We start from the raw sequence: 23,016 nt of genomic DNA, 5'->3' as shown, positions 1-23,016 counted from the left end.
CACAAAAGTAAGGGTAAACACGATGAAGGAATGGAATATGACTGTTAAGATGAAAATTTTTTAAAAATTCTAGAAAGGGAGTTGATAAGATAAGTTGGTTGGGAAAAGAAAGAAAAAGAAAGTGGAGAGACTTTGCTCAGGCTGGAAACTAGAACAAAACCCTGTGCTAGATTTAGGGTATATTTTGATCTATTAGAAGAAGTTGTATCCCAAAATTTTTTAGAAGAAAAAATGCTGTATGTATACAAAAAATAAAGTTAGATACAATGAAGGATAAAATATGACTATAATAATGAAGGTTCAAGAAGATTTTTTTAAAAAGGTATTGTTAAGATAAACTAGTTAAAAAACATTAAAGATGTTTAAAACATTAAAAGATGAAAGAGTAAAAGTTTTAAAAAATTACAATAAGAAAAAAATAAAAATAAAAAATTTAATTTACTTCGCAAGACTAAAGAATCATGGGGAAAAAGCCATGAATTCCATGCTTTGCTTTCCCCTCCTCTGGAATTCTGCAGTTCTCCTTGTCAGTGAGCTTGGTCTTGGCTTGATGTTCTTGCTGATCTTCTGGGGGACCAACCTATTGCAGTGATTCTCAAAAGTCTTTGCCTGAGGCAGAATTGCACTTCCCTTGCCAGGGGCCAGGCTAAGTTACCAGAGCTTTTGTTTCCTGAAAGCTTTCTGTAGAGCTCTGAAGAACAGAAAAGAAAATAGTGGCCTCCCAATCTCTGGCCCAGAGGAACTGAGAGCTTGGGGCCCCACTCCTCAGTGCACCCTCAGAGAAAAGGGCTCAATCACTCCTGTCTCCCTGGCCTCTGGCTGTGCTCCAAGCTCACCCAGCCTGTGACTGAGCATTTCTGTCTCTGGTACATAGTCCCATTTGGAGTCTCCAAACCCAGCAGATTCCTGCGTCCAGAGAAGGAAGGTGAGTCTCCCCAGATCTGCCACAGAGTCTCCCTGCTCAAAGAGCAGTAGTCTGACTGTGCCACGGATCATAATTTAAGGTAACCCCGAGCTGAGAGTTCACTCCTCAACTCTGTTTCTGTAGCCAGCTTCCCTGTAATTAAAAAATTACAGGGAAACCTGTGAGCTCTGCCACATTCAGCTTCCCCGGATCTTTCAGTGACCCCACAGGTCCTGAGACCTCACTGTCCCTGCGAGGGCACCATCCCCACTTAGCCTCTGGAGAGGTGTCCCTCAGTGGAGCAGACTTTTAAAAGTTCCGATTTTATGCTCCATTGCTCTGCTGCTTGCCGGGAGCTGGCCCCCCACTGCCTATTTCCCCGTGGCTTCGGATTCACTTCTCCGCAGGTCCTACCTTTCAGAAAGTCATCAATTTTATGTTTCTAGAATTGCTGCTCTTCTTCTCTTTGATCTCCTGTTGGATTTGTAGGTGTTCAGAATGGTTTGATAACTATCTAACTGAACTCCTGCAACCTGATGTCATCTCAGCCTGCTACTCCTCCACCATCTTGACTCCTCTCGCCTCCATGTGTTTTAATGTAGTATTCTGCTCATTCATTTATTCTCCTGGAGATGTTAGTTGTATTAATGACCAAATTCAATGATTCTCTTTCACAGTATTGGTTTTCCCTAAATTTTTATAAATTTTTTAAAAAATATCTTCACATTTTTGCATAAGTGCAATATCTAAGGTAGGACGTGGCATATAGATGAGAGTCAGCTAGATAAGATAAGAAGCATAGCAGGAAGAATGACCAAGTGAGAAAAAAATCCAGGCTAGTTTGAAAAGGAGCATCGTTAATATGGCTGAAAGAATTTTTAAACAGGTACAATTATGATAGAGTAGGCCAGAGGATTAACAAAAATAAGTCAGGATAGACTTTATGTGCAATGCTAAGACATTTGGACTGTATTCTGCAATCAATGGGGAAGAATATTTGTGGCTCATAAAAATTACTTTGAATAAGTGGTTTTCAAGGAAATATAAAGCCTTGCTTTAAGAGAATAAGCTTTGGAGATACAGGCTTTGTTTGGTAGCTGGCTCTACAACTTACAAGCAGTTTTAGGGCAAATTGTATTAACATGCCTTCTGATATTTCAATGCCTTTCAAAAGTTGTAGCTAATAAAACCTGCCTCATTGGTTTTGTAAAAATTTAGTCCTGGGGTGCCAGCCCCTCAGTCAGTAGAGCGTGTGTCTCTTATCTCAGGGTTGTGAGTTCACGTCCATGTTAGGTGTAGAGGCTACTTAAAAAAAAATAATTAAGTTAGTCTTTCATTGCATTTAATAGAAAAATGTAGTAAGTGCCCAAAGAATGATAGCTGTCATAATTATCATTATGCTGGTAAGTCTTCCTTTGGACATCTTGAGTTTGAGTTGCTGTAGGATATTATTAAAAGCCAAGCAATTGACATTCTAATTTGTGCGAAGGCTCTTAATGCATGCAAAATCTCCTATATTTCCTCATCTCTCTTGCAGTAAGTTTGGGGTCAGATAATTCATTCTAACCAGTGAAATAAGAGAAGTGATACATAGTCCATATTAAAAATAACTTGTAGGTAATGTTTTATATGGTGTGCCTAAACTCTAGAGGTGGGATACCTGATTCGCACAGGTATATGATATGAAGAAAATATAAAACTTTGTCGTGTTAAGTCACAGAGATATGAGGGTTTATTTGTTGCTTCAGACTGTTTGATTTTATTGATATTCAAATATGGCCAAAATGATAAATGGTAGAATGCAGAACCTAGGGAAATTTTCTAATCCACTTACATATAGCCAAAATGTTTTAAAGAGGGAGCTAGTGATTTGGCTATAGGTGAAAAGGGAACATTTTTGAGCACCAAGGAGAATAAAACTTAGAATATAGATAACATGTTGAAAGGACAGATTCCAAGGCCTCCACCATGGACCTTTGAACTCAGAATTTATGGAAGTAACAATCTGAATCTTTTACAAGTTACCCTGGTGATTCTTAATCCATGTGGTAAGGTTTGAGAACCCCTGATTTGAAAGAGGGCTTGAAGACATTATCCAAATAACTAAAATACAAGACAGGAAGCATGATAATTATTATGTAAGGTATAAAAGGAGAATGTTTGGAGAGCTGAGAGTATGTTTCTAAAATGTGCTTGTGTCTGAGTCTTTAGAAAACCACTGGGGAAGATATGGAGGAGATTGCATTTGAGATGGGAGATAAGAGGATAATGAGATTTTAGCCTGAGGACATAGGCTAAATGAAGGCAGTTTAAATGAAAGAAATGATACAAGCCAAATGAGAGTAGAGATAAATATTGAACTTGCACCAAAGGGTAATCTGATAGATAATATTAAAAGAGTTCCTACAAGTTTTAAGCAGAAGATCTCCCATTTTAATAGCTCTCCTAAATATGGGTCTGCTCTTTCATCTCTCTCTCAAGATCCTGTTATGAAGAAAAATGTTAGAATTTTGGGTTTCATGTAGATACTCCCATACTTAAATTCACCTACAATACCTTAGGAATACTTTTGAAATGGCAATTTTGTGATTAGAGAAGTAACAGTTTTCTAATACGATAGGCTGATTCTTGTCATAAATTTGTAATGCTTTAATGGCAAGACTTACATTTATTACTTAGTTTTTAAGTTTTTTTTTTTCCCCACAAATGGATGGATTACTAATCTTTCTTGCCATGACAACTGTTGGATTTTCCTAGCCCTTCCACCAAATAATAGTTTTTAGGGCTCTCCTTAGATTCTGAGTCATAAAAGATCTCCAAGATGTGTTAATTAATGACTTCCAATGGAAACGAAGAAGGAGGTTGTGGGGGAGTGATTGATATTTACATCCTGTGGTACTTGAGTTCAATTATACCATTGAAACATAGAACAATGCAAAGCTCTAAAGACCAACTTCTCATATTCTTAAATGTTCTGTGTCTCCTTATTCTGGAGAATTGTAGGTTGCTTACAGACTCTGGGGGAAAAAGCCCTTTGTATTTTAAGGTAGGTGAGAACTCAGTATTTTGAGTCTATTATTTGTGATGATACCTTGTCATCTATAGCTACCACTATGGCACTTACACAATGTCTCCCTAAGTCCTGTTTAGTGCGTTACTATAGAAACACATGTTCATGTAAAAATATCTCTTTTGATTTAAAAATTAAGTTTAGTTCAATTCCCTCCTTATTTTTTAAGGTTCCTTGAGTCAAATGCATGGGTCCTCTGGAGCAAGTGTCATAACATGGAATACAGTAGGAAACATATTTTTAAAGGCACATTCTCTACATAAACCCTCTGTGTTAACATTTCCTGCCTTTCAAAATAAAGAGAATGTCTTGTGTTATTTCCTGCAATTTCTTGGTAGGAACTACTTAAAAGGGCACAATGAATTAAACTTTTTATTTAAAGTCACCATCTTGCAATAAAAGCAAGTCTTGGAATAAGACTCATTCTTTCCATCTAATTTTAGGCATAGTTGCACAGTACTACTGAATACAAAAAAAAAAAAATAAAAGTAGGAAGTGAGAAATGGCATTTCATTTTGTAAGGAAGGTATGAAGTGGGTAGTCTCTGGCTTCATTCAGCATTTATGGGTCACCTGGCTATCATTTCAAAACACTGGACTTGTGACACTAGCTTTTTCTACCTAGTGGCCTATTGGGTTATGTTTTCTGGCCTAAATTTCAGTCTTATTATCAAATGAGTGACTTAGGAACTGGAGGGGGCGGGGAGGGAGTCTACTGACTTTAATTTTAGAAGTGTTCTTAATTCTAGTCAACGGTGTTCAGGGAGTAAAGGTATGTGCGTAAGATAATGGAGTGGGTGGAACAATTCATGACTGTTGCTGTTGTACAACGAACAGAATCATTCTGCTAATGTGTTTCTTCCTCATTTTATTCATTCATTGAATGTTTTTGAGTATTCATTCTGTGCTAGGGTACTATCAAAGGTGCTAAGAATAAATAGAAAAGTGAGTAAGACATGGTCCCTTGTTTCTAGAAATAAATAGAGTCTAGTGAGGGTTAAGTATCATTCTTGCATATAGAGGAGATTTTTTATTACTGATCATTTAAATTTGGTGTTTGCAACTGATTAAATACATAAATGAGCATGATAGGGATAGTATTGTGTGTTAGAAAGTATCACATTCTAAGCTACTAATTCAAAGAAGCAACAAATTTGTCATTCTACAAAACTCATGTTTCCAAAACAACTTTAGGTTTTCTATAACTGAAATTTTTGCCCAGGTCTCTCTTCTACTCAGTACTGGAAACTTAATCTTGCAAACTTAGGGTAAATTCAATCAATGTATTGCATTCTCTTCCCATGCTCTCTCAAGGTTACCATTTAATTTTCTTGAGGCTTTCATAACATTCAGGACAACAGAGGCCCAAGATCTAAACAGTTGAATGCTGTTACTGTTAAACCTAAAAATCCATTCACATTCGATTCCTGTCCCTGTTTCTCTGGCCTTTACTTTATTATTTAATTTACTGTAAGATAAGTTCCTTGGACAGAAGGATGAAATATGATATTCAATGACAGTGATGAAGGTTTGAATATATTAGCATTCAAGGCAGAAATGCTTTAAACTAGCCAACACAGTAATGTTCCTTCTGTTGAATTAGATGCTATGACTATCAGATGGACCCATGTTTCTTATTTGGCTTTTGAGGATATTCAGTGAGTTAATATTCGAAATACTTGTGGTACAATGGGCTCATTTTCATGGGATTTCTTGGGTTTACCCTTTACCTTAACATTGAGAAACAGTTTGTCTTATAAAACCATAGAAGATGCAGTTACAGTGCTAGCTGGAAGTTAGATTCTTGCTGAGGCTGTTGTGCTCTCCTAGAGGGTGGCTTATATGCTCTGAATTCATCAAATGGTACATTTTCTCATAGTCATAGTACTTGCTTCTTATGTATGTAACTCTATGTTCCTCTCATTTATAGGTTTGACCATACCCTAGGAAGAATGCTTTCCCTGGAAATACTATTATAGTTCCATTGAGTTGGAAGCTGAGATCGCTGCCTAGCAATTTTAGGGTTCTATTGCCACTTAATGAGAAGCAAAAATACTCAGTTGGTTTGGGTGATTTAGCTGGAGTTTCAAAGGGAAATAGATTTGCTGCTACACAATGGGGACAGAAAGGAATACAGATAGAACCCTGGAGGTCTTTGATACATCCATGTCCATTAAATGGAATAAAAAGCAATATTATAGAGGTAGGGTTTCCAGAGTATGGTTTCTAAGAAATGAAGATTTAGGCCAAAAATATAGGCAAGGAATTCAACCCAGATTAGGCACTGACTGAAGGAAAGGGGAATGAATATATGAGATGATTAGTGTGATATGGAGGTCAGGAGTGCCAACTCTAGCCTTACAGCTCGTTATAGATACAAAGTAGGGTCTACCCACATTACTTTTCTTCCAGGGTCATGTGTGTACATTCACACTACAAACTAATTTTCATTTACTTTCTTCTTTTTTTTCTCTCTCTCTTATAGTATTTTATGTTAGTCCGTACTTTTAAAGATAATTGAGATAGGATTTTATAGGAATAAGAAAAAGAATGTGTATCTTCTGGAGATCTTGAAATGGGATGTAGTAATCAATAAGTCTTCAGGAGGGAATGAATATGTATTTTATGTGCAGGCATAGTAATGCTGTGTTATATGTAATCACACATGTAGGCATACCATACAAATAAATATTTAGAAGTTCTAATAGGAGAAGAACCTCACTGGATATTTTTTCGCTGCTCTGTGCCATTATTCCTTTCTATGTTTGGATTATCTTCACTTTGTGAGTTTGGGTGGGTGACATAGCCCATTTCTCAATATAAATGCTAATAAACTGGATACTAATCTTCTCAGCCTCTCTTGCACCTAAAGAAAGGACCCCTTTTCTTGGCTTAGTAGGTTCGAGTTAAAAGGGAATAAAATTGTTTCTTTTTACTAGTGGTGGCTGTAGTGCAAGTGGCAGAAGCAATGGTGAAGATATGACAGTAGGGGTGGAAGAAATGGTGACAATGGTAGCAAAGGTGACAGTCTGGGGCTATGGTACTGCAAGCAGGTCAGTTTTCCAGAAACAGGTGGGACTAGGAGTAGTATCAAGTAGCATATGTTAGTTCCAGACAATGCAAGGGCAACATCCAATATTCATTAGCAGAAGTAATGGTATACTTAATTATACCTAGTGTAAGATATGATTTATGGACACAATTTCTAACTTCATTGCCTTTGAGATCCATTCTTTTGGGCTCACAGTGATCCTGGGAGCTACGCACTATCCAATTAATCAATTAATCAATTAATTAGTTAATTTTCTGTTTAATCAAAGCCAGCCTTGGTTGCTTACAATTAAGTAAGTTGACCCAGAGGATTTGTTGACTTAAACCTTCCTCTGAGGGAGAGAGATATGTGGGGTCAGGGAGAGGTTTTGTCAGTTTTGCCAACAACAAGGACTTCTTCATTCTTCCCTTTTTGAATATGAGCCTTGGAATTTCTTTCCCACATCTAGATTAAACCTACAAGGAACCTGTCTCCTATAACAGTAAAAAAAAAAAAAAAAAAAAAAAAAAAATGTATCATTTAGGAGTACATTGAATTACTTCCCTAAGTACTAGATTGGCTCTTTCCCACTTTAAATGTAAATTTTCTTACATGGTATTTTCTGGGGGTTTTCTGTTGAGGGTCTTTTTAAAATTTAATTTAATTTAATTTAATTTATTTGACAGAGAGATCACAGGCAGGCAGAGAGACAGGCAGAGAGAGGGGGGAAAGCAAGCTCCCCGCTGAGCAGAGAGCCCGATGCGAGCCTTGATCCCAGGCCCCTGAGATCATGACCTGAGCGGAAGGCAGAGGCTGAACCCACTGAGCCACCCAGGTGCCTTGTTGAGGGTCTTTTTTGTCCTCAGTGGTTTATAAAATCTTATTTTTAGTCAAGATTTTCACTCAGTGTGAGAGAGTAAAAAATAAGAAGACTATTTAAATAAAACGGGGAAAAGACCTTTAATTAAATGCTGTGTGCTTGGAAATTCAGAGATGGCTAAATTTAACATTAGTCTAAAAAGTTAGACTACATATTTGTTACATGAGGTATCAATGATATCTATACAAGGTTGAAAAAATGTTAAATACTTCATGTTTCTTAAGTTAACTTGGTTCTAAAATAAAATGATTTAGTGAAAGATTTAAAAAATATATTTTAGGGAGGAACAAGGAATGTACAAGAGGAAAGAGTAGAAAGTGCTTACTATTTATGTTTATGTAAGGATTACCAGTAATTTAAAGAAAATATGTATACTACTACATCAGATTTTTTTGTTTGTTTTGTTGTTGTTGTTGTTTTAGTTTATATTCTCTGGAGAATTTCATTAAAAAAAAAAAAGCCATATCTCTCCTTAGAGAAAATACTCCTCAAAACAGTGTTTTGTACATAATTGTATAGGTTTCGTGGGTCCCTTGAAGTCCATCCATTAACTCTTTCTTAGGTCCTTGGCTATCATATTTAAAAATCTCTCTTCTACTCTAAACACCCTACAAAAATTTTTACTCAAATTTTCTACCAGTTAATTTGTCAGTTTACATTATTTCATCACAGATTTAATCTCTTCTTTAGAACTTAAAATTAACTTGAACCAATACAAATTTTGTTACATGGACTAGAGTTTGGGGAAGTTTGGGGAAACATGATACATTGAAGAAAGAATGCCATTATTATTTTAGGAACAGAATCTTATTTCTATTTGACTCAAGTAAGACGTTAAGTAGAACAGAGGGAAAATATCTTTAGGAAACCCACAGTAATTTAAAAATCTGAATCCATCAGTCACAGCAAGAAGAGAAGGCTCTGGCAGATAATGTGGTTCCTGATTATTTGTGCTCACCTGCAGGGAGGCATATGCCACCTGCTGGTGAGAGAGTTGGAGCCGAATGTCTGTATTCCTATTATGGTACAGAGAAGAGTCTGAATCCGAAGAGTAGAGATAAACTTTTTAAAGCAAAACCTTTTGGGAGTGGTCACTGTTTGGTTGTTTGCTTTTTGTTTGGTTTTATTTAGTGTTCTAAAAGGAGGTATTCTACTGTAGCAGAGCCTTCCAGACCTGTTTTAACATCTGTTGGTTTAATTTATGAAGCAATAATGTTACATATTTGTTACTTTTTATTTCATATTTGAACAGTTACATATCTGAACTGGCATTCACTTACTGCAAAAACATAAACTCTAGTTTGGATGTTGTTCTTCCTGTTTGCTGCCTCTCTCTTTCCATCAAAGCAGATATAGGGACATTTTCAACTGATAGAAGCAATCCTTCTAAGAAGACTCTCTATATCTCCATTATGATTTGATGCAGAATACAGACTAAGGAGCCTATCCAGATACCTTCTTGAAATGATCACATAAAAGACCATAAAAGAAATCTTCAGAAACTCTTAACTGTTATCATATACTCCATGTTATCTGGTAACATTGCAATTAAATTATTAATCAATGATATAAGTGTCAAAATCCCTTTGGAGAAAAAAAAGATAGGCTCCTAAATAATCAACTGTTTATATATGTAAAATGAAATTTTAATGTATTTGGTTTTGAACAACAAATTACTATATATCAATAGTTGTGAGATGCAGCTAAAGTAGTGCTAGAGGGAAATTTATAGCTTTAAATAGTTAAATACCAAAATAATAAATAATAAGCTAAACATTAAATTTGATAAGTCAGAAAAATGTAAACAGAGTAGAAACAAAAGACATGTAAGCTCATAATAAAAATAAGAATGGAAATTTATAGGATAAGAAATATAACATGACACATAGAACATGTAGTATCAGCACAGCTAAATGATAATGAGCAATAATAAATGCCATGGGAGTTCAGAGTAGGAACATTACTATGAGGGAAGAGAAGTTAATGTTGTGCAGTGAAAGGAATCTAACATTTGGAGTTATCCGGCTGAAGCCATCTGCACATATTCTAGATACATGACCTAGATAAGTCGCTATACCTCCCTAAAGCAAAATTTTGGTACTTTATAAAAGGAATAACTAATACCCATTTTAAGTAGTACCTACTCTGCAAGGTTTTGGTGAGGATTAAATGATGTTAATTATTAACATTATTTAATATGCTTTAACATGGGCTTTCGTTGCCTAGCGGGTACTCTGATACAGTATCATTCAAGACTCTGAAATGCTTAATGAATATGGTCTGGAATGCTGTCCAGTAGTCTGTGATACATATGTACAAGGCAAAACAGAATACCTTTATGGTTAGAAATCTAGAGTTTAAAAAAAAAAAGAAATCTAGAGTTTGAAAACTTTGGATTTTAAATATCATACTGTCTCCTGGTTAATTCTGCCAGGTGCTTTCTGATTTTTTGGTTTTCTTCCACATTAAAAAGAAAAAGAGAGAGAGAGAGATCTCCCATTAGTAACTGTAAATAACTGTGTGCCAGGCCCCGGGCTCAGCATTCAAATGTCTTGACTCACTCTCAGATGTTTGATAAGCAGAGTTGCTGGAAGGCTGGTTTCATAATTTTTTTGTGGACCATTTTGTTTTGGGTGAAATCTTTTGTTTTTGCAGTTATGAAGGGCAGTGTGGAGATCAGTTTCAATGAAGAGAAAGAGGGCTTTTTTAAACTTTCAGATGCAGTCATTTTTTTTTTCTTCCACTGGTTTGATTATGGGTATTGGCCCACATGCCACTGTTTACTTCTTCAAGTAAATCTATTGGTGTGGACCTTTTACATGGTTATTAAATAACCATCAGAAATTTCAGCATTTACTTGTAAATGCTAGAGTCCTAGAGGTACAAGTTAAATGACAAAAAGCAGGATTGGGAAAAGGGACTCACACCAAAGAAACATCTAACATTCCCATTATTGAGATGACACAATATCCTGCTATTTGGGGCAACAGCTATCATAAGAACAACATAACAGGAAGAAGTCCCTTGAAAAGAATATGAAAACTCTGTCCTTCCAATTTGCAGTTCTTTAAATGTTAGCACTTTTTCAAGAAGGAAAACATACCAGAATGTATTTTTTTATTTTTAAAACCCAATGTAGCTGTTACTCTTAATAATGATAACAATTAACTGCCCAGCTCATACAATGAATTACACTACAAATGCTTCTTAAAATCAGCACATCAATCACCACTACCACCATAAAAAAGAAAACCTAAGATTTAATGAAAAATGGTTTTCATGGCACCCTGATAAAGGTAAGTCGTCCCAAAGTACACAGGGAATCAACTAGTACACAAATTAAAATGTTAATCTTTGTTGTCTGTCTCTTGACATTATTAGGATAAATGTGAGTTTACTTGCAATAATTTTAAAAAGTTCATAAGAGAGCTACATAAAGCTTCACAACCTTATAAATACCAGATAGAATGAATAGGAATCACAGTGTTATTATTCACTATGTTATGAAGAACTACTACTGCACCCAAAATACAGGCCACTAAAATTCCTGTGGCAAAGTGTAGCAGTAATTATTTATGAAAATCAAACAGGAGGAGGCAGAAAGAAAGGAATGGCTAGAAGGGAAATTAGAGAGCACATAACCCAAGCAACTTGCTTTTGTGGTTCGTCTGTGGTCAGCAGAGTTGGAAAGGATGTCAGCTAAGAGTGGAAAATGAGTAATAGTTGGTACAGTTGAATTGTTACAATATTCCCAAAGATCTAAGAAATATTTACTAAATATTTAAAGAATCAGAAGTTTTAGCTAAACATGTGTTTCACAGTAAAGATTTGTGGCTAAAAGCTGTCTTCCTTTAATTGAGTGACAAGGTCATATAATAGCCATTACTATATTTAAGCCTTGGAGGATGTAATTTCCTGATGCCATAAAGTCTTTCTCCATTTTACTGAGTTGTTAAGAGGTCTAAATCTTCTTGTCTCTTTCGTACTTCTGTCTCCAAACCATCCACATTCTGGACTAGGCACAAATGACTAGTATCAATTTTATCTGGACCCTCTCCTAGGTATTTTTTTTTTAAGATTTTATTTATTTATTTGACAGAGAGAGACCATGAGAGAGGGAAGACAAGCAGGGGGAGTGGGAGGGGAGAAGCAGGTTCCACTCTGAGCAGGGAGCCTGACGCCGGGCTCGATCCCAGGACCCTGGGATCACAAACTGAGCCAAAGGCAGGGGCTTAACCCACTGAGCCACCCAGGCGCCCCTCTCTCCTAGGAATTTTTAAAAATATAAATATATGTATACATACATGCAAATATAAAAACACATGCTTAATTTTTTAAATACAAAAGTTAGCATGATATACATTGTTCAGCACCTGCTTTTTATTACTCAATATATTAGATATTTTTTATCATGCCTGCCTAATATTCATTTGTGAAGTACAATTTATTTATCAAGTTCCCTACTGATGAATATTCTAATTCTTTGCTATTATTAATTGTGGTGCAGTAAATAATTGTGGGCAAATATAATTTTACACACTTGCAAATATTTCTAAGGAAAAAAATTCCTGAATTGAAATTATCAAGCCAAATGGTATGTGCATTTTTAAGACAGCTTTATTAAAATATGATTGACAGGGGTACCTGGGTGGCTCAGTGGGTTAAGCCGCTGCCTTCGGCTCGGGTCATGATCTCAGGGTCCTGGGATCGAGTCCCGCATCGGGACTGCTTCCTCCTCTCTCTCTGTCTGCCTCTCTGCCTACTTGTGATCTCTCTCTGTCAAATAAATAAATAAAATCTTTAAAATATAAAAAAATAAAATAAAATATGATTGACATACAATAAACTTCACATAATTAGAATGTTCAATTTGATAAGTTTTGAGATATGTATATTACTATGAAATCATTACCACAATCAAGATTACAAACATATCTAGCACCACCCCAAATTTCTTTGTGCCCCTTTGTAATCTTTCCTTCTTGCCTCTCTTATCCCTATCCTACCTCTTGATTTCTAGGTAATGATCTGCTGTATTTCACTAGGGTTAGTTTACATTTTCTAAAATGTTATACAAATGGAATCACATAGTATGTACTATTTTTGTCTGACTTTTTTTTACTAAGCATAATTATTTTGAGATTCATCCAAGCTGTTGTTTTTATCAATATAATTATTTAAAATTTTTGTTTTATTACGTGTGCTATCAGCTAACAAACAGATACCATGAATAATTTTTAACTACCACTTTCTTTGTAGCCAAAGAAAATATTCTGCCATTGAACAAAATTTCAAAGAGACCAAAATTTCAAAAAACCCTCCCAAATCCAGAGCAGTATTAAAGTAAGAACTACTTGGGAGAAAGAATTTCCTTCCTATGGGCAATCTGAAACAAAAACTTCAGAATGGCTAAGAATGGCTCCAGCATAATTATCTGTAAAAAATACCTCTGTTATAACAGATATGGCAATACAATTAACGTCCTACTATATTATAACTGAAACAGGATAATTATAGAAATACTTGCATGAGAAATGGATGTTCAACAGAACTACTGAAAATTATTCATCTTAGACTGAAAATAAGTCTTATGGATATAGAAGAACTCTTGGGTGAGATCTGAAATGGAAGACAAGGTGTATTTGTTCATTTCATTTTTGTAGACTAGTATTTCATTGTGTAGATATATCGTGATTTGTTTATCCATCCATCTTTTGTTTCTGATTTTTGGCTCTTACAAATAAAACTGGTATGAATCACCACATATACATCTTTATACTGATACATGCTTTATTTATCTTGGGAAAATACCCACTAGTAGAACAGCTGGGTCATATGGTCAGAGTATATATAACTTTTAAGAAACTGCCAAACTGTTTTCCAAAGTGGCTTTGTCACTTCATATCCCCACCAGCAGTATATGAGAGTTCTGGGTGCTCCAGATCCTTGTCAACATTTGATATGGTCAATCTCTAATTTCAGCCATCCTAATAAATATGTAGTGCTATTTCATTGTGGTTTTAATCTATACTTTTCTAATAGTTAATGGTGTTGAGCATTTTTCATGTATTTGTTATTTGTAGATCTTCTTTGGTAAAGTTGTTAGTTTTCTTACTGAGTTTTGAGTAGTCTTTTTTTTTTTTTCTTTCTTTTTCTTTAGATAAGGAGGCAGGGAGGGAAGAACAGAAGGAGAAGGAGAGATAGAATCTTAAGCAAGCCCCATGCCCAGCCGAGCCTGAGCTGGGGATCATTCTCATAACCCAGAGATCATGACCTGAGCTGAAATCAAGAGTCAGATGCATAACTGACAGAACCATGCAGGAGCCCCTTGAGTATTCTTTATATACACCAGACACAAGTCATTGGTCAGATACATCTTTTGCAAAATATTTCCTTTAGCAGGTGCTTTTGTTTTTTTTAATTTTCTGTACAATATTTTTTTAAAACAATAGAAAATTTTAATTTTGATGAAGTTCAATGTGTCAATTTGTTCTTTTTTGAATCATTCTTTTGGTTTCATATGCATGAAATATTTGCCTATCCCAAGGTCATAAAATTTTTCTCCTATATTTTCTTCTCTAAGTTTTATAATTTTAGACTTTACATTGAGGTTTATGACATATTTGGAGTGAATTTTTGTATATGGTATAAGATATGGGTGAAACTTCATTTTAAATGGATATCCAACAGAACTGTTTATAACTTTGATAAATATTACCAGATTGTTCTTTGTAAGGGTATACAATTTTACACATCTAGGAGCAATGTATGAACGTGACTCTTACAGTCTCATGTAACACTTACCTACTGGGAAAAATGGTATCTTCATCTACTGCAAAATTGCTTTTTAAAATTTTAAGTGAGATTAAGCATCATTTCATATATTTTTAAAGTAATTTCTATGCCTAATGCTGAACTCATGACTCTGAGATCAAGAGTCACTTGCTCAACCAACTGAGCCGGCCAGGATCCCCCATTTCATGTATTTTGGGGCTATTTGCATTTCTGTGAACGAATTCCTCTGTCTTTTATTTTCCATTGGGTTGTTGGTCGTTTTTCTATTTCGGAAAATTAATTTAAAAAGTTGAATTCTATTTGATTATTTAAAAAATACCTTTGAAAGGGTGCCTGGGTGGCTCAGCAGGTTAAAGCCTCTGCCTTCGGCTCAGGTCATGATCCCAGGATCCTTGGATGGAGCCCCGCATAGGGCTCGCTGCTCAGCAGGGAGCCTGCTTCCCCTTTTTCTTTCTGCCTGCCTCTCTGCCTACTTGTGATCTCTGTCTGTCAAATAAATAAATAAAATCTTTTTAAAAAATTTAAAAATACCCATGAACACTGAGTTTATAAAAAAATTGAATTTTTAACACAACAAAATAGTGTGTTTAAGGCTAAATTTCTTAATACTCCATTAGAAAACTATTGCAGTGTCAAATGTAGGACTTTAAGTTTCCTAATTCACCAAAGATAACTTTTAGTCATACACACTGACTAGATCAGCTTTGGAAAGTCTGGAGACATGGTGAGGCCATGTAAATAAGCTGTTTTGACTTAAATAGACTAAATGTTTTATTTTCTTTCACTATTTTTGCAAAATAAGACCACATAATACAAAAATTTGGCTTCAGTCAATAAAACATTCTGTCTTCAACAGAAGAATTTCCTACAGTGGCTTTCATTGGCAACATCAGTGCTATTTAGCAAAAGTATCTTCTATGGGGATTTGATCTCTCAACATCCACAGACAAAAATAGAAAGATTTATGATATTGAATCTTAAAGATAATTGTTCCTTGGACAGCTGTCGGTGGGTGAATTTTAACTAAAGGAGAGCTTAATAAAAGACCATAAATTGGCCTTTTATTAAAGCAGATACTAAACCTCAACAGATTTTGTAAGAATAAATAACAGAGGTCCTTTCTTCTAAACCAAAGTTACTGCTCTGGGTGACTGTGTAAACTTTCCTCAACATCTAAAAACCAGAAAAACAAAAACAACCCCTACCCGCACCGCCAAAACTGAATTTATTTCTATAAACCCACCAATATTCCAAGGGACTCACTTGAGAAACAATGATTTAATTATTTGAGCATGAATAGAAATACTCCATCTACTGTGACAAATCATGGTAAATTTAACAGCAATTATCATGGTTATGAAAAACAGTTTTTGACTTACAAAGTTCTGCCTGAATCTCTTGGCTAGTTAGAGACAGGGCCTGCAAAATTTTAGCATTTTCACATTCAAATAGCTATTTTCAGATGTACCCAAAGGCTGGGCTATCCCCTGAAGAACATTAATTTTGCCAAATTATTAGACACTCAACATTTACCTTCTTTTCTCTGTGTATGTCTCTCTAGTTTCCAACAAACTTTTATTCTTTTGCATGGCTGCACATTTTAATTGTCCAAGCAGGAAAGAAACCAGAGTCGACTCTGACCACATATTAATTAATACTTATGTGCCCTGCCCAAGGAGCGATCTAAATCAGGTTTGGAAATGAGGCATTAATTCTTCACACTTCGTGGCCACAAAATGCCTGCAGAAGTGTTCCTGCGTGAAGTAGTTGCTGGCTGGAGACCTGTTTTTGGCAAGCATGGTTTCTGGAGAACAGAGGGCTCCACACCCAAGGTAGTAAAGTGGGGCTAGGTGGGACCTGCCAGGGGCATTTCCGCAGAAGAATCTGAGAGAGACCTGGAATGGTAACTGCAAATCTTTAGGGGTTCTGTAATGTTGGTAACTGTCCAAGAAAGAGTTAGACAAGTCATAGAGACCACAAACAAGGCAGGCTTGTGGTCTCTGCAGCATGGGCTGCAGCAATCCCACTGGCCTCTTTCCCCTTTAAAGCCTTTTCTTCTTTGTCCTTAGTATCTAGATCGTGGGGATTTTCTCCCCTACTGTCCAAGTGATTCTTTCCCACCCGTTTCTTTAGTGGGACCCTTTGTTTCTGTATACTTTTCCACAGGACAGAGATTCATCAGACTTGGTTCTTAACTTTTATTCCTTTTTCCCTGGAGTGTTTATGCAAATGCTTGGCTTGGATTGCTAACTCTAAGCTATTGATTTCAACCTGACAATCCTGTCTCCTCACCAGAGCCCCAAATGCCTGTTGGCCATTCCACCAGGGAGCCCAGCTCTCTACTTGAACTCAACACATCAAGACAAATGTAGACACTTTTCAATAGTCACAGCCACACAGCACCTGTCTTACTTAAGTCTGCATGCTGGGTGCAGAGGATAGTCAGTGGGGAAGGTGGATGCCAGCTTAAGCTCTTGAAGCTCAGCCTCTAGCAGGAGAAACAGGTATTGAACAAGTTATCACCCAATAATTACTCTAATTGTGATAGTTAAAGGTAAAGGTGGTATGACCTAGCCTACTTGGGGGATTTGGGGAAGCTCCTGTAGGAGCAGAATATTTCAGGTTTTATAGACCTTTTATAAGAAGGTTTGCTGCCTTAAATTCTTTTGATATGTTTCAGAACGCTTTAGGGTTGCCCTTTTGGGTTCATTCTTACAAATGGATTTCTTCCTGCAGCCTTGAAAAATCAAACTCTCTGAATTAGCAGATTTAGTGAAAAGCCTCTTGGAAGAAACTTTAAATTTGGAGGCTGAAAGCATTTATAAAAAGTAAGACCTGTTCTGTGTTCAGTAACCATGAAAATATGTCCTTGTAAGAGTCTAACAACAGACTCCCTTTAAACATATCTGTTTTTCAAGGAGTTGTAAGGTTTATTCTATGAGAGTTCTTAATGTTAACTGGTTATCATTAGAAAATCATATTCAAATAAACCCCTGTAACTCTAGAAGAAATGTAAACTACCATTTTCTTTATTAGATAAAAGAATCTTAAAACTTCATCTTTGTTCTCTATGCATAAAGTCCTATTAGAATATTTACTTCTTTATTCTTTATTTATTTTAAGATTTATTTATTTGAGAGAGAGCAGGGGGGAGGGGCGGAGGGAGAGAATCTTCAGCAGATTCTATCCTAAGTGCAGAGCCCAATGCAGCGCTCAATCTCATGACCCATGAGATCATGACCGGAGCTGAAACTAAGAGCTGATGCTCAACCAACTGAGCCACCCAGTCACCCCTAGAATAGTTATCTAAAAGCAGTACAAAGGTATTTCCATGAGGATACTTCCATGAGGAAGTGGCATTTCAGACAGGCCATGAGGGATGAATAAGAGTTTGACCAAGTAAAGATGAAGTTAAGAAGATGTATGTGTATATATAATAAAAAACTTCAAGGAGGAGAAGAGCATAGTGGGTTAGGATGGTCCAGGAAAGGCCACATGTTTGAATTATAGTGAGTGTGGATCCCCATTAATCATATGAGCTATGTAAGTAAATTTAAATTATTACTGGACAGATGGGAGGCACCTTTTGGAATGCTACTCTGGGTAGCTGACGTGAGAAAATAGAACTAGAGAGCTTTAAACCATCAGCACCAAATTATTATCATCACCACAAGCATTATCAGTATGTTCATTTTGAGGGCTGAGCACTACATTATATACATTATCTTTGATTTTCACCAACCATGTATCATAGATCAAAGTGTCATTTTAAAGATAAGAATACTGACACTCAGAGTTATTTGAAAAGGCCTGGTTGAGGAAGTGACATCTCACTTAGCTTTTTCAGACTAAGTGTGAGCTAAGGGAAGAGGCACAGAGGAACATTCCAGGCAAAGAGAATGGCACGAGTGGTTTGGGTAGGAATTTCACTGGACCAGATTAATGTTTTATAAAGTGCATTTTAGCTTCAGAATGCGGCATGACTGGAAATAGGGAGACAAGGTGGGAGAGGGCTGGGTCATCCTGGGTAAAAGAGGATAGATAGTAAACTGAACTATCGACAACGGCAGAAGGAAACTAAAAGTTGAAAGGATTTCAGAAATACGAGGAAATACAATATGTTGTTAACACTGTCCCATAGACTCCTGTGGTACGAAGGAAATGTTCTAACATTTGCACTAACCAATAGATGTGGCCACTGAGCTTTTGAAATGGAGCTAATGCAACTGAGGAAATACATTTTAAATTTTATTTAATATTAATTAGCTTTAGCCACTTGTGACTTGAAGCTACTCTCTTGGACAGGGCAGGATTAGATAACTTTAGCTTCCTATCCTTTTATATATCCTCTAATTACAAGATCTTTTCAGATAACCTCACTCTGTCTATCTAAATTTCCACACTTCCTCTCTGAGTTTTTGGGTCTTCTCACTACCCAAAAACTTATGCGATATTTATTTTTACTTTTAGAGTTGCTCATATTTCCACCCTCCCCTATATTGCTCTGTCTTCTTTTCAAGTCCCATTTTTCCAGGGAAGTTTTAATGGTTATTTTTTCTCATTAATATGTCTGCCCTTGAACATCAGTTATATTGGCCTATACCACATGATCACACGACAAGTCACTGTTTTTTTTTTATTATTGTTTTTTAAAGATTTTATTTATTTATTTGACAGAGAGAGATCACAAGCAGACGGAGAGGCAGGCAGAGAGAGAGAGAGAGAAGCAGGCTCCCTGCTGAGCAGAGAGCCCGATGCGGAACTCGATCCCAGGACCCTGAGATCATGACCTGAGCTGAAGGCAGCGGCTTAACCCACTGAGCCACCCAGGAGCCCCAACAAGTCACTGTTTATTTCTGGCTCTTTCATATTTTTTTGATGTGATAAGGTGATGCTGATCTCGTATTAAGCAAAGATGCCTGAAAGCAGGAAACATATTCTTCATATTTCCTATATTTCTTTCTCTACCTATTTACTATGTAGTTAGCAAAGGCATTCTTCTTCTTCTTCTTTCTTTTTTTTTTTTTCTCCTCCAGTGCAGAGCCTGACGTGGGACTCGATCTCACCATCCTGTGATCGACACCGGAGCTGAAATTAAGAGTCGGATGCTTAACCAACTGAGTCACCCAGGTGCCCCTCAAAGTCCTTCTTGAAGACAAATCCTTGCTTACTACTGTGTTCCTGTTTGTTACAAGTAGGCTATGAGATTTCCGATTCCTTATATAGATTTATTTTTTTCAAACAAAACAAATTTAAAGTGGTGAAAAAACTAGATCAGTGTTTGTTTTTTCTAAAAAGGAGTAAGATGGCTGTTTAAGCCTTATCTGAACTGACTGTTTTGAGTGGGTAGTCCCCAAAGATAACTGCTGTCAATTCCTTCCCTTCCAGTACGTGCGGGCCGCTCCACCCTTTATGTCGCTCAGCTACCTCCCCTGCTTCCTTTGAACCTGGGCAGTCCTCAGGACTTGCTTTTGCAAACAGAAACCAGTGCAAGTGATACTGTGCCAGTCTAGGCCTAGCCTTGCAAGGCCCTGGCAGCTTCCGCTTTGGCTGTAGGAAAGCCAGTCACCATGCTGTGCAGTTTGGGCTAGACGACTGAATGAGGAAAAACCACAGAGCCGCCGCACGGAGGAAGGGCACTGAGCTGCCAGGCATGGTAATGAAGCCTTCTTGGATTTTCCAGGCCGGCCGGCCTCTAGCTGAATGCGCTCCCTGTGCATGACCCAAAGTGACACTACATGGAACAAAACTGCCCGGCTGAGGCCTCCCCGAACAGTGGGACACACAGAAGCATGAAAACTAGTACAACCAACTGTTGTTTTGAGTGGTTGAGTTTTGGACTGGCTTGTTACATGGTAATAAGTAACTGAAATACTATTTAAAAAATAGAAGATTCCATCGTAATAAAAAAACTAACCCCACTTTGATCACTTTCCTGATCCAACCCTCCCCTTCCCCCAAGTTTAGGGTGTCTCTTTAAGGGCTAGGCAAAGTATGAGTCAAATTACCCTGTGATAATGGAAAACCAAATTTATCCAAACCAACCTGAGACTTTCAACATGGAATTTGAAATATGTTCTTCTGTGTGTTTAAATATTAAGTGTGACTTTTGGTGGGACAGCAAGCTGGTGCAGCCACTCTGAAAACAGTGTGGCGTTTCCTCAAGAAGTTAAAAACAGAGCTATCCTATGGCGCAGAAATTGCACTACTAGGTATTTACCCCAAAGATATAAATACAGTGATCTGAAGGGACACCTGCCCCTCAATGTTCATAGCAGCAATGTCCGCAATAGTCAAGCTGTGGAAGGAGCCGAGATGCTTTTCAACAGTTGGTAAATGGATAAAGAAATGTGGTTCATATATACGATGGAATATTACTCATCAGAAAGGATGAATACCTACTATTTACATTGATGTGGATGGAACTGGAGGGAAGGAAGTCAGTCAGAGAAAGACAATTATCACATGGTTTCACTCATGTGGAATATAAGAAACAGCACAGAGGATCACAGGGGAAGGGAGGGAAAACTGACTGGGAAGTCATCAGAGAGGGAGACAGACCATGAGAGACTCTTAACTATAGGAAATAAATGGAGGGTTGCTGGAGGGGATGGGGATAGGGTGTGGTGCAATTGGGTGTGATGAGTATTAAGGAGGTCATGTGATGGGATGAGCACTGGGTATTATACACAACTGATAAATCACAGAACACTACATTGAAAACTAAGTATGTACTATATATTGGCTAATTGAATTTAAATCAAGAAAAAAATATTAACTGTGAAATTCTGAAATGAAAAGTATATTCTGTATTCTAAGTGTTCTCTTGAGTGTAAAATTTATTTATCAAACACAGGGAAAAATTTTTGCTTCGGGAGCACCTGGGTGACTCAGTTGGTTATTCTGCCTTTGGCTTAGGTCATGATCTTAAGGGTTCTGGGATTGAGGAGGCTCACATGGCGTTCCCTGCTTAGTAGGGAGTTTGCTTCTTCCTCTCCCTTTGCCCCTCCCCCCTCCCCCTGCTTGTATGTGCTCTCTCTCTCAAATAAATAAAATCTTAAAGGTGTTTGTTTGTTTGTATGGTTTTTTTTGCTTGAGAATAGGTTTACCTAAATAATAATCCAAGATCCCTTATAAAAATGTTACTTGACTGAAATACTGGGTTTAATGTTTCTGGACACTTATTCATGACATATCTTAATTTTGTATTATTTGTAAGATTTTAAAAGTGATATTTTTCTATGTTCCTTAACCAGTGAAAAGGTGATATTTATAAGATTAGTGAGATACTGATCTTTAGTCACAAAGATGACTTCAAGCTAAAGATGGTAATATTGTTTTAATGTCTGAAGTAATTTGAATTATCTGCAGATTTGAATCACCTTGAGGAAATCATCTTCAAATGGTTAGCAGGTCAGAGAAAAGGCAGGTACTCAGAGAACACTCTTTGGCCACTCATCATCATGTCTTCCCTGAGCTGCCATTTTTCCATAATTAGTTAATTAATTCTTTGCTCTTCTATGATTATTTTTTAAGCTGTACTTTCATAGAGCAGGTCAAGTGGGCAGAGTGATTACACAGCTATGCATGTAGGTGAAGTGATAACAATCTGTTTTCTTCAATTTCCCAAGGACATTTTGAAGGTAGCAAGTGGTAATGCTGTTATTTTTTTTCCTTTTTTTTCTTTTAAGGTTCTATTCACTTATTTGAGAGAGAGAGAGAGAGAGCAAGAGAGAGCATTACGTGGGGGAGGAGTAGAGAGAGAGGGACAAGCAGACTCCTCGCTGACCTCAGAGCCCAGCACGGGGCTCCACCCCACGGCCCTGAGCTCATAACCTGAGCCAGAATCAAGAATTGGACACTTAACTGACTGAGCCACCCAGGCTCCCCATTAATGCTGTTATTTCCAACTTAGCCTGGGGTGGAATAGTTTGTTGGGTCTGATGGGGCAAATTTTCCACGGATGTAGCTATTGTCTCAAGAACTGCTTATACAAAGTATAAGACAAAGTTCATTTACCTCATCCGTCAAGTACACCACTTGACGGATGAGGTAAATGAACTTTGTCTTTTATTTATAAAAATATTCTCTTTCAGGCTAGTTGACTTTTTTGGGCCATTTTACAAATAACTGCTTCTTAAAAATAAGGTACAATAACAATTTACAAACTGAGGTCTTTCCTAGTTTTGTGGAATAATGAAATCCCAGAAATGAAAAGAACTTAATGATTCATTTAGTAACATCTCTAGGCAGTCATGCATCTCCTTGCCAGAGCAGGCTTTATCTCCTAGATCTAGCCCAGTGCCTAGCACATAGTAAACATTCAACTAATGTTTA

General features: G+C 36.9%; 1 long non-coding RNA gene across 1 annotated transcript; it reads left to right on the top strand.

Moving 5' to 3' along the window:
* Positions 1-980: 980 nt before the first annotated feature.
* Positions 981-22,518, top strand: LOC116592391. Its single transcript, XR_004286476.1, has 3 exons — positions 981-1,059; positions 5,786-5,788; positions 22,508-22,518. It is a non-coding gene; the product is annotated as an uncharacterized LOC116592391 (long non-coding RNA).
* The last annotated feature ends 498 nt before the right edge of the window (positions 22,519-23,016 follow it).

The sequence above is a fragment of the Mustela erminea genome, chromosome 6 (genome assembly GCF_009829155.1).
Source record: "Mustela erminea isolate mMusErm1 chromosome 6, mMusErm1.Pri, whole genome shotgun sequence".
Taxonomy (NCBI): Eukaryota; Metazoa; Chordata; class Mammalia; order Carnivora; family Mustelidae; genus Mustela; species Mustela erminea.
Note: the sequence above shows the minus strand (reverse complement) of the source record. Positions and strands in the feature narration are given on the sequence as shown.